This window comes from Accipiter gentilis, chromosome 33, assembly GCF_929443795.1.
Source record: "Accipiter gentilis chromosome 33, bAccGen1.1, whole genome shotgun sequence".
Taxonomy (NCBI): domain Eukaryota; kingdom Metazoa; phylum Chordata; class Aves; order Accipitriformes; family Accipitridae; genus Astur; species Astur gentilis.
The window spans coordinates 15,581,305-15,594,140 of record NC_064912.1 but is presented as its reverse complement, the minus strand read 5'-3'; the positions used below and the strand labels follow the sequence as shown (position 1 = coordinate 15,594,140).

Here is a 12,836-nt window from a genome sequence, read left to right as displayed (position 1 = left end):
AGATTGCTCACTACGTGCAATATCTAGCTATTGTACGAGCCGTTTGTAGTAATGCTGTAAATCTGAGCACTTCAGCAGAAACAAGTGGTAATTGGAGCCAAACTTGAAAAACTACATGGCAGTAAGAGGGAGTGGAAAAGTGCACATGACTGGATAAACTGGAAGAGCAAGAGGAACCAAAAAAGGCAGGAATTGGTTGAACTAAAAATATTTTAGCAGCTCACTAGGTCTGTTCATAGTAGGTCACTGATGAAGGCACACTTAATTTGTAACTTTCCAGTCCTGCCAGCTTGCACTATATTGATACTGGCAAACTATTCCTGCATGCAGATCTTTTGAAGTGAATGGAACACCCATTCCGGCTGCTGCTATTTGACTGTTTCTTTTCATCCTGACGTCTCCAAGTGAAACTTGGATAAGCAACTGAAAGATGACAGCGAGCATAAAAATGTGCTATCTTCCTTGCTTTCTTGTTATTAGGTTTTCATGCTCTTGTGCCAAAATAGCTGCACTTCTGGTATGGAATATGTTTCTGACAGCTGTTCATAATCCACTCCTTTTTTCTTCCCATGTACAAGATGGAGATACTTTTTTTTTTTTCTCCTTTCTTTTTCTTCCTTGTTCAATGAAACAAAGTAGTGATCCATGCAACCTAGTACCACATTTATTAGTTCTCAGGAAATTATATGGGATAATCTCCTAATTGTTCTAATAAATGTATCTTTATGATTTTAACACTAATTATGCTTCATTATGCAGGTAGAATTCTTTAGTTTGGGTGTTCTGTCCCCAAGCTGCATTCAGCTTTTCTTTAAAAAAAAAAATAATAATGAAAAAAAAGGGAGACAGTTAAAGGTGGAATTCTTCATGCCTGGATATGTTATCAATGTTTAATTAGAGGAGTTAGGTTAGGTAAAGGATAGAAACATGGCTTTGTATAGTCTCCCTTTAGACTTTTACGAAGGAACTCAGCATAGCTAAAGGGAAACTAGAGAAATTCAGTAGTGAAATTCTTGTTGTCTGTTTCCTCATGCTGCTCCTCTACGTGGGTTCTCTGGTGTCTAATACTGTAGTTAAACTCATGTTGCAGCTCTTAGGTACTTATCTATCTCCACTAATAAGATGCCTATTTGGGTCTCGTTGCGTATCTTTGAAATCCGTCTCTGAAGTATCTTGGGACTGCTAAATGGCTAAAGAATAAATAAAATGGGTAGGTAAAACTGTCACAGGACGATTGTATAAATCTCATTTCCTTAGGCTAAAAAAATGTAACAATTTCCATGTTACAGTACTGGGCATGGGGTGAAGGATGTGCAGGGGGGAAGAGAAGATAAATTGTTCCATAATTCCTAGTGTCTGTAGACACAGACTAAGATTTTGCTGTTCTAAGCACTGTTCAAACATGGAATAAAAAGATGGTTCATGCCACAGGGAACTTGAATTTAACATGAGACAACTACTAAGAGAATCTAGTATAGTAAGCAATAATTGTATCAGCAGCCTGTTAATTTATTTTTTTTTCTGGGAACTGCTATGATCAAGCATGGGTTTTGTTTTTGGAAGGAGATTCAGACTGGGATCCTGTGGGAGGTTCGTTCCTGTACTGGTTAGCAATAAAATTGCATCAAACTGGAAAAAAGGAGTCCAGTTTATTGAATAAATAGCATTCCAAGACTAGTAGGCCTACCTCTGCATTCTCTGGCTTTGAGGATTAAACAGGAAATACCAAAAAATAAAAAAGCCCCAGAAAAACCAAGCATACAGGCATGCAAGTGATCATTTAATATGCTGTCATCTTCAACATCGTGGTGTAGTTCTATCATGCATCTTTTTGGGTGGCATTCATGTAACCTATCTAATGTTACAGGGGCAACTGGAACTGCTGCAGGCACCAGAACTGTTAACTTGTCAATAGTGCAGTGATATGGTGTATTACAGAAGTACTGTGTAACTCAGTCCTGCTGCATGCATCTGTGGCACTAACAACTTGAAAATCCTGGGTGCTATTATTTTACTGTGCAGGCTGCATCACCAGGAGATTATAAAGTACCTCAATTGTAAATAAAAAGCACTTACTGCATAAAAGTTTTTTAAATTTAATAGATTGTTCTCAAGGATACAAATGCTACTTCTGGATTGATCACTAAAAAAATTATTAACACCTTAATAACATGAACAAGTTTCTATGCCTTACTTCTAGGTTCAGCAGAAGTCTGATTCCCTGAGTACATGGGGATTAGCAGCAGTACAATTCCTTTAAAAAAAAAAAAAGTTTAAAACTGCATAGCTTTTTAAAGAAAGCAGGTGGTTTAAGGAGATGCCGCACTTATAATTGCATATGATGTGTATAAACCCATACCTTCATTTAGTTTAAACTCTTGCTGGATATAGATTCATGTAAATAAATAGAAGCCAGATATAGTGGACTCTGAGAAAATAAATCTTTTCTGAACTGATTTTAAATAAGGCTAAAGAAAACTCCTGCATCAGCATTCCCTTTCTTACTTAGTATGAGCGAGCCATTAAATGGAATATGCTTGGTTTGAACTGAATTTATTATCTTTATTATAGTTTTTAAATCATCACCAAAATTTTGAAGCTTTAAATTACTATGATCTTTCTGAATGCTTCTTGACAATGTTTGAAATAATAATCTTGCTCAGCGGTTGCATTTTTTTCACCCTGGTCTTACAGTCAACTGAACACCAGCTCATTTTTTTATTATTGTTATTATTTTGGCTTCTAAGCAATAGGATTATATTGGTCTGCTTTTGAACTCTCTATTTCTCCAGGAAGTTGTGTGACTTTGTTTAAAAATAAAAAAGAAAACATGTTGGTTGGTTAACTAGAGCTGAAAATTGCAGTGTACAGGTGTCTTCCTATGGTCTCTAATGCTAAGCTTAATGACTGACTCGGTTGTAGCAAACTTGTTGAAAGAAAATGGCTCTGACCATAACCCTATACAATCTGAAGGCTTCTTTTCTGGGACCACAGAAGCTGCCTCTGGGCATTTTAGTGTTTTCTGCTGCATATTCAGTGCCTAGAAGTGGTGGCTGTAAATCCCTGTCTGGGTCTTTGAGCATTTCGTAAGTGAGTGGGTGGATTCTACAGTAGCAGAGTGCTTTTTTTCTTCACCGTCTTTCTTAAAGCAGACTAACCAATTTCACTTTCTTTTTGCAAACAGCCTCTCGCTCTTCCCCTGCCCCAGCCTGTCCCCACCAACCTAAGTTCCTCTGTTCCTTGCATGCAGGCCAAGTAGTCTGGGGACAAAAGCTTCATTGTATGTTTGGTTACATTGTCATGTCTCTGTCCTGGTTTTTTAACTACTAGAATAGGAATTCTTTTGTAATCAGTATGTGATTCTTCTCTCTTCTCCCTCGCCCTCATTATCCTACCCCATTTTCTCTCTGTCTGTTAGAAAGGAATACATTTATCGTGTGTCTCAAAATGTCCTGTAACATTTGTTCTTTTGAGGTTGCCTGTGGTAGTTTGGGCAACTGGATGTTAGTTCTTCATTGCCAGCAGGTGGAGACAAATTCAAGTTTGAATGGCTTCTCACAGAAAGGACCTTGGGATTCCAGTTACGATTTAGCTGAAAGGATGAAAGCTTCTTCAGTTTGAGCCAAACAACAAGTGTTTGGGTATATTTGGGAGTTCAGGTGCATGTATCTGCAAGTTTTTCTGCACCCATAAATGATGTTTCCTTTTATGTCATAAACCATGGAGACTGAGGCCAAGGTAGGAATTGCTTTGGTCAGGTGGTTTCTGTTTTGCTGGTGTGTTTTTTTTTTTTCTTCCTTCTAGGTCTCTAGTGGGAGAATGTGAGAAGCCATTCACTTTTGTTTTAATGTGTCCAGAACAAACAAAATCTGAAGCTAGGTTAGGTACTTTTTTGACGTCTTGCATCTTAGCATGCTTCATGTCATTGTGGGTAAAGATGGGATGAATAGGGCTTGTCAGGCAAGAAAATGATACTTTTGTCATGGTCAGAACAGATATATATTGTACGCTAGCACTGTTACAGAGCTTAAGTTAACAGTGAGCAGATCTGCAAAGGCCAACATCTGGCTTTATCAATTCTTAAAGCAAAATTGACATTGTTTTATCAGGTTTTTTAAACATGCACAATGTTTTTTGGTTTTGTTTTTAAATCTCTGGCCTAACTACTCTTAGTCAAAGTAATTTCTTTATTTGAATGATTCTTACTGTTTCCCTTCAGATTACCAAGTCTTTCTAGCTCGTAACCATGCATTTCAAGAGCTGCTGAACTTCTGTGGTACAAGTCATATTCTCGTCTCTTCAGGACTGATGGGGCTATTTACTCTGAACTCCAAAGCCTATTTGTAGTTAAAGCAACTGTGCCAGAGTAGCTTCTGACTTGTGCTTAGATACCTGCCTTTCTTGATACAGAAAAGAGCTTGGCCATCCAAGGAGGCTGCAAAAGCCATCTGTGTTAATGCAGCTATTCTTAATACACAGAATATATTCATGATCCATCACTATAGTATCAATTTAAATTTGTTATTATCGATGTATTATTATTATTATTGATGTTCACTGCACCATTGAAAGAATTTCTAATGTTTTAATAGCTCTGTTTTAAAAAAAAAAAATAAAAAATGTCAGCATTAATGGGAAGTAGTGGTTCCTGAGAGGGAAGTAAGGGGCTTGCAAATAGAGACAAAAACTTACTACTGTGTTCATAGCTATTTTTAGGTCTGTGCACAAGGAATTGTATGGAACACTTCCAGTAATACTTCAAATACTAAGAGCCTCTGAAGCCTTGGATGTGGGAAGACTCTGGAAAATATTTTAAAGACCCTTTCGCTTATATCAATTCACCGTTCTCTGGGTGTTTGGAGGTGTGGGGGTCTGGGGGATATTTGTAATAGACACGAGTCACTCCCCTATGAACTAACTATGTGGGTTTTTTCCTCTAAGCAGACACTTAAAATAAATCGAAGTGGTTAAATTATGCCTGCCAGAACAGGTAGTGTTCTGGAAATGTTGCATAGTGAACAGCCTGCTGCTTGCGTTAGTAGAGCTTTGTTGCTGCGTTTTCCTTATGCAAGGAACTGATGGCTTCAAAGCCTCATAGGCAGCCAGCTGTGTGTTTTGGGCAGTATGGATGTGAGGCACTAGTCATTCGAGCTAATTCTTGATTCACAGTGGACAAACTGTTGCTTAAATGACTTTATTTTGGTATGGAAATACTAGGTATGGTATAGTGTGTAAGATGAGCAGAAGTTAGGCCATATACCAGCAGCTGTAGCATATGGAGGTTATGTGGCAGCATTTGACTGCCTTGAGAAGCCGAGTAAATTGAGAGGTTGGGCAGCAGAATACTGACCTGGCATGAGAAGTAGGTGATTTTTTGAAGTGGCATGTTAAACGAAGTCTACAGGAGGGGACTCTATTTTGTCAGAATTTTTCACTGCACTCTAATAGAGATTTCTTGAATCCTTACGTAAAAAGTTTCCAACTGATCATTTATCTTTAAGAGGCAAGGGCAGAGTAGAGTTAGCCTTAAAAGCGTGTTTCCAAGCATTTACTCTTCTTTCAGCATACATGCTACAGCACTGAAATGCAGGAATACTTGCACCTGGTACTGACATAATGCACTTGCTAATGCACCTCCTTTTGAGGAAATACCAAGTGTCAAATTGACTCCAGCTTATACAATTGGCCATAACACAAAAATGAGCTCTTCTTTTTGCAAGCTACTCTTTGAATATGAGCTTACACAAGAGACTATGAATGTTGCTTATTCTGTAAGGATGATCTTTTTTTTTTTTTTTCAGAGCTGTGAAACTCACATTTCATCCATGAAATCCACTGGGGCTTGACCAATGCTGGTGAGATGTACAAAGGAAATAGCCACACTGTTCAAAGTGCCAGCATGGGAAATCTTGTTACCATTTAATGCATGTAATTGGGACTAGGTGGCAACTCTTTGCCAAATTAATTTTTGAGCTTTGCTTGGGTATTTCTATTTTGCCAAACTCCTGTGAAACTAAATCATTGCTGGGGAAGTTATGTGGATTTTTTCTTTTCTAGTTCTGGATGGGACATACCACTCTGACCCAGAAAACTTTTTTAAAAACAATGAATTGACAGTAGTGCTACAAACCAGAAACTCAAGTTTGCTGTTACTGAGCCTTTATATTTTATAATTGCACAATGCTAGTGCTAAAAGTCAAGTACATCTGTATCTTACATGATTTTTTTTTTAAAGCTAATTGTGAAGCTGTGGATGGTAAATAGGCCTGTTTGAATTTAGCTATTACACTTAAGGAATGATAGTGCTATATAACCTAAGCCTTCCCTTAAGCGTACCTCTTGTTTGTTGTTATAATCTGATCATGTTTCGTTAGAATTCTGAAACAGTGGCTTAATCTGACATAAAATATCAGATTAATTTAAGAGATCGTTAACTTGCAGACTTTATCTATGCAGCTTGAATAATATCCTGCTCTGGACTCATATAGCAGGGTGAGTTATGGAGATGTTTCTTTTTAGTTAAATATCTAAGCAAGGTTTTATGCCAGCATTGTGGCAATTAAGTGCCAGAGGTCCAGATTTAAATTCTTAGTTCTAGTTCTGTCTTCTAATCCCAAGACCTCAAAAGTTTATGGTCAAGTTAGTGAGTTTGACTCTTCTTTGTACAGCAAAAGAAGTTAATTGCTTGTTTAAGTATAATACTGCAAAGCATTGTGGCTGGTCTGTAGTAGGAAGGATTAGCAGTTGGAGTCCCTGGTTTCTAATCCTGTCTCTAAGACCAAATAGGAAAATTTTTTTCAGATCAAAGTCTCAAGTAAGAACTCTCAAACAAAAGTGGCATTTTGTTAAAGGAGTGAGAGTTATTGAATTATAGTTGGGGTTTTATTAAAGATTGAGAGGTAACATAAAGCAAAATGCAGCTGGACACCTTTGCACAAAATTCTGGGGATATTGGCTAATACTGTATAGTTTGTCAGTTTGCATCTACAGAAGTTAAATGCTTAGTCTTCTATTATATTTGCAGTATTCTAAAAATAAATGCTTAAATGAGATATGTTAATGGGCCTGCTGCTACCAGAAAAATTCCTTGAGCAGCACGGTGTTTGGCTGTACCAGCACTAGTGTGTCTTGACAGTCACTGAGATTCAAACTCGGAACTAAACTGGAACAGGAGGCAGAGTTGAGGATGCCTTCATAACACATTGCCTGTCACCTACACCAAGGAATGCTTCTCTTCATAATCTCAGTTTTGTTTCAAGTGCCAGTGAGCAAAAGGTGAGAACAACTTGCATTTAAAGTAGGCTGGATTCAAAACTATTTGGAGAATCAAAGGCCATAGATCATTTCACACTGCAAATCATTTTGAATTCTAGCAAAATCCATTTCTGCAATATCTTTTTCTCAATGCCAGAAGCCATTGTCTCAAGCAGAACCATCCATAGAAAGCTGTGTGATGGGCAGAACAGTTATTAGCCGTTCTTAAATACTTTCTGCTATTGGAGAGAAATAACAAGAACCAGAAAGGTCATGAATTATGACCTTTTCAAAACAGTGCAAATGGAAAAGTGTTAGAGAATAGCAATTTGTTACAGTACCTACCTGAAGCTTCAACCAAGGATTAAAGCCCTCTACTAAATGCTCTGTGGAAAAGTAAAAGGATTCCTGCTATGAATTGCTTCTGGCCTTAGGTTATAACAAAATGCAACAGCTGGATGAAATGTAGCCTGCATGGAATTGGGAGGATAAGTTGGAACGTAACGAGCAGATCATACATAATAAATAAGTGGATAACAAGAAATTGATATGCCTACCATATGGGAACCAAGACGGATGCTGAATAAAAAGAGCTGTGCTACTGGCTGTTCTAGTACTCTGTATAGTGAACTCCTGGCACTCTACAATTTTTCCTTTTTTTTTTTTTATAAAAGATCAAAAGCTTAGGACAAAATCACCTCTAAAGCCTGTAAAATGTACAGTGCATTAATGCAATTCATTAATGTCCTGCTGTCTATGGATATCAAAAGGTTGAAATTCAGACTGTGTGGTCCTACTTTTTTAACTTTTAGGTTCTTGGACGTAGATTAAAAAGCCTTGTATTTTTATGGTACTGTGTAAGGCTGCCTGTAGGAGTTTTTGCTTTTGCCCCTTGGATGCCAATAAATCTTGACTGTATTTTTGGTGTGGTTAAGGTGAATAAGAGAAACAACTTCATAGATACAGCTCCCATGTTGAAAATTCATTATGAGAATTTGTATCTTCCCTAATGATTGCCATTTTTCTGGTTGAAACGTTTCTTTTTACTCGTGTATTTTATTAAGAACAAAATTTTTGTCTTTATCTCTTGGTAATTGAGCCCATTAGAGAACTGTCTGGGTGTCCCAAAAGATTTACAGAATAAATACTGTACTCATCCTTGCCTTTCGCTGTATGCGTGTGGTAGCGGTTATACTTTGATGTCTTACCTTCAGCAATAGCACTGAAACACAAAATATAATGTTCTTAGACTGGAAAAGTCCTTTTGGCTCCCAACTCTTGAGAATAAATGCCACCCTGCTTCTGGAAAGAAGCTTTAATTTTATTATGCATAAAATAATTAGAAAAAATACTCAGTATGTCTGTCTTCGCAGAATTGTTGTTCTAAGCCCTAATTAGTGCTACTCTAAATCTTGCAGGACTGTATTGAATATAAGGATTTGTTCAGAGCAAGTACAGCTGTAATTAATCGTTGCATTCCCATCAAGAAATGCTGGCACATGCTGTGAGAAACAAGGAAGGAAACTTTCAGTTCAGGCTGTCTGAGCCAGTACCCAACTGCAGCTAAAAACCACTGGAGTAATCTCTTTATCCCTTTCTAGTGTGCAGGAAAGTTCTGGGCAGAGACAAATCCAACTCAGTAAGCAGCCTTTAGCTTTTGATTATGCTGTTTAATTTCATGATCACAAAATTTCTAATGGAACTCAATAATTCAAGAGACTTCAAAATTGGCAACTAGTATCTCTGTAGAGATTGCCAGTAATGAGAACGTATTCCAGAAATATGAGCAAGTTAAGTACATTTAAAGGTGCACTCTTCGTATGACTTAAGGGAGTCTAGTAAAGAGCTCCTACTGAAATTTGGTGGAAGCAGTAGAGAGCTCATATATGAAGTAATTAGCATATGCATAGGTTAAAACTGTGGTAGCACAAGGATGACTTTTATTCTAGTTGCAACAAAATACCTGCATTATGCAGGGATGTATATGTTAATATTTATCTGTTTACACTGAAGTCTAAAAACAGTCAAAGAATATTGTTTCTGGTGGAAGGGCTTGTCAAACTGGTTTCAACCCTTCAATCTCAAAGATAGAGCTGAAATGGAGACTGTTGTATTTGTGTTCCCATGATATGGGTTTTCAAAATTTTTGGTGTATTAAAGCTTTGTGCACTACTTGAAGGTCCGGTAAGGACTGGCTTAACTGTGTAAAAGAAAAGAGGGGGCTCCTGATAGTTGCTGTGTGCTATATTAGCAGTTTTCTGACCCTATGGCTGGTTTCAGAAAATTAGGCCAAGAAAAAGGCACTGCAAAAGAAGAGGTGGATGGTTCTGTTAAGCCCATCTCCCTGACATGGCTGGCTCTGTGCTCAGAAGAGCAGTGCTGACAATGCACTTCAGAAAGGTCCAGTTTTACATGTCAGCCTTCTGCACCTCATTTGTATGTTCTCTGTAGTAATTCAGCTTTCTTTCATATTGGTACCAGACCTTGTCCTCTCCACCTAGCATTGGGACAGCAAGCAAGGGTGATCTCAGTGTCTTTCAAAATTCTCTAAAGTGTTCCCCTGAGGAAAAACAGTAAGAGGTTAAGGCTTGGATTTTTCAAAGAGGCTACTGAATTTAATAGGATAATGGGTAATGAATGCTTTCAAGCTTTCCTGAATAACCTAGTTTATAGTAAGCTATGTAGGATCAAGAACAAGTAACAAGCACAGATGAACAAATAAGCAAAATATTGAAAACTAGGTCTGTCTTTATGAGGAAGTCTTCTGGATATTTTTTTCTGGAATAGCTTCTGGACTTTTATACTTAAGAGAACAGGTATTTGAAGTTATTCTTAATTTGTCACGCTGACAGTGAATTATGTTTAATGAGCCTGTGTTCTTTAAAACACAGGACCTGGCAGAAAGCTGAAAAAGAAAATGGAGGTAGGATAGGTAGCAGTAACTTGCTCAGCTGGCTATGTTGTATTTTTGCTAGCTATCAAAATCTTGATCCTTTTGCAATGACTTCTTGAGGAGACTGTAATTTTCTTTAGCCTACTTTTCTTCTGTTCTCTTCCCCTGTTCCTGCTGTCTCCCTAACAAGCCTGCTCTGCCTTAAAACATTGAGTCTTTTACTCAATGTGTCGTGCAAGGGTAGAGCTTAACTTGGGCTGTAGTTCTGTGATACAGTAATCATGGTGAGCAATAGGAAATGGTGGTTTAGGGAGTTCTGCTTTGCACTACATGTGCTCTTGCTTATGTTGGCACAACTGTTTTTTGGAAACTCTGCTGTAAATTGGGAAGCTCATCTGAGGCAGAGTGCAACCTATGACTGGTTGTAAGCACAGTTGAGGTAGTGACATGCTGTGATGTTGGTGAAGGAACAAGCAGCTGGCATCGCAGGCAATCACAAGTCACCTTAACCTGGTGCTTGCCAAGGAATGATAGCAGTATCTTTATCTTTCTGATCCTTCATCCAAGCAATGGTTCCCTTCTTCTATAAGTCTTTCCTGTTGCTAAAATAAGACGACTGTACTTCAAAGATGCTGTTTAGTTTTTTAAATGTTTGTGTCCCATGTTATGGAAGTATCTTAAGTGTTTGCATGCTGTTCAAAGTCAAGGCTCAGTTTCACAGGTATTGAGTATAGAGGAGGAGGTGGTGAGCATAGGGAGGGAAGAAACACGGTATTTGACTTTTCACTTTATGTGAAATGATAGCTATGCAACAGTGGAGATTTTCATAGAATAGATGACTTAAGGATGCATCCAAACATGATACTGTTCCAGAAAAATCTCTCGAGGTTCCATACTGCCAAAAGCCGACCAGCTGATAATTGAACACTAATGGAAGGAGCAGACCTGTTAAGTTGTCTCCTCAAAGGAGAAGAGTAAGGTTAGCTCAATACTCTGCTTCTTTTTGTGAACCTGCACTAGCTGAGAAGGCTTTCTATTACAAAGGCAGAAAGCAGAATGGTCTCCACCTTCTCATTAGTTTGCAGCTATACTTAAAGCGGCTCTGTGGCATGAACCTATTTTGCTCTATTATTGACGTAGTATTTGGGGGAGGGGAGGAAAACTTCTTGGAAATATCATGCAAGATTTTCTGTTTGAGAAAACGTGTTGCTCTGAGAAGTAGTTTATTGACACCTTTCAAATGTCTCCTCTGTATACAACACAGATTCCTGCAGTTCAGACTGTGGCAGACTTGTGCTTCACTTGGCTTTACTCCTGAACAAACTGTTGGTGTTTGTCCTTAGAAGGTCTGCTCTCCACCCCACCCCCAAAGTCTCTTAATTTGACTTGCTTTCCTTGATATTCACTTAATTCTACTTTGGAAAACTCAGTAAAATCTCAAACTGAAAAAATAGTGGTTTATTGATGGAACTCTTTCCCATTTAATTCCATCTCTGAATTCTGCCTATTTAAGACTTGGATCCATCTGGTCAGAGTACAGCACTGAATCAGTAATGATGTTAGATGTGGGCAGCAGGCAAAAGAACCACCTACTATATCCTTTTTCTGTCTTCTTCCAGTCCAGCACATGCATTCTAGGTTGTGAGGAGTTCAGATGGCTGTCCGTGTGGCTGGACTGTTTCCCCCTCTGCAGTTCAGTAGGATGTGACCGGGGCTTTAATTAAGATATTTTTTTCTTTATAGTCTAGTCTGCTCAACAGCTTGAAGTTTGTTAAACCCACTTCAGTTTCCACTGTGGCTTAATTAATTTACATGTGTAGATGAGGCCTTAAGGATGGAAGCTTAGTCACTTATTTCAAATTGTTTATTTTATCTTTGGATTTGTTTTCAGATGCTTATAGTGCTTAATTTGTATAAAGCAGATGCATGTGGAGGTGAATAAAAATAAAGCTTTCCATTTGATATAAGACTTCAGTATTACTTGTGGGCTTTTTTCCTCCCTGGTAAGTCATTTCTCATAAGCCTGAGCTTCAACATAGTAGTTTTATAATGATTGAGGACCGTGTAAAAGAACTCAGCTGTAGATGCACAAGAAAATAGGATGGAGTTGCACATTAATACAGCTCTTGTTTGTGCAGTTACCAACCCCATCTCACCTAGTGAATCCTCACTCAGGGATGTTTTGTCCTTTAGTGAATCAGTACTTGAACAGCTTTAATTTTCCACTCGCGTAAATCCATTCCAATTTTGGTTTCGTAAGTGAAAGTAATGATGTGAGTTGTGTGGTAGGATAGGCTGAAGTGAAAAATGCAGAAAAAGCAATCCTGAATGTTTTGAAAGAGAACAAATTCTGAAATTAAATAAAAGAAGTTTAGGTTACTTGAAATCTTCATACTAAAGTATCAATTGGTAGTGCTAAGGTTTAAGTGCAGATTTGGAAGAACTTCCCCTTCTCCTCATGCCGAAACAACCTTCAGTAGGGGAGAGAATATTTGGAATAACTTATATGTCATGGCTGGATGTGAATAAATAAAAAGTGTTTCAAGATAATGACTATAAAACAGATCACAGAGACAACTTGATTATGAATGGAAACTGAAGTTTATTTCAGATCACCAAAGGTGGTTTGAGGTTCACTGTCACTCATCTGCTGGACTCACCATGCAGTGTTGTCGCTGGCACTGGAGCA

The 12,836-nt window shown here is 38.0% G+C and overlaps 1 protein-coding gene across 1 annotated transcript in view; it reads left to right on the top strand.

The window, feature by feature from the left end:
* The window catches only part of GNA12 (G protein subunit alpha 12), a 44,727-nt gene that overhangs the window by 13,843 nt on the left and 18,048 nt on the right, over window positions 1–12,836 (top strand). The gene's annotated exons all lie outside the window — the stretch shown is intronic.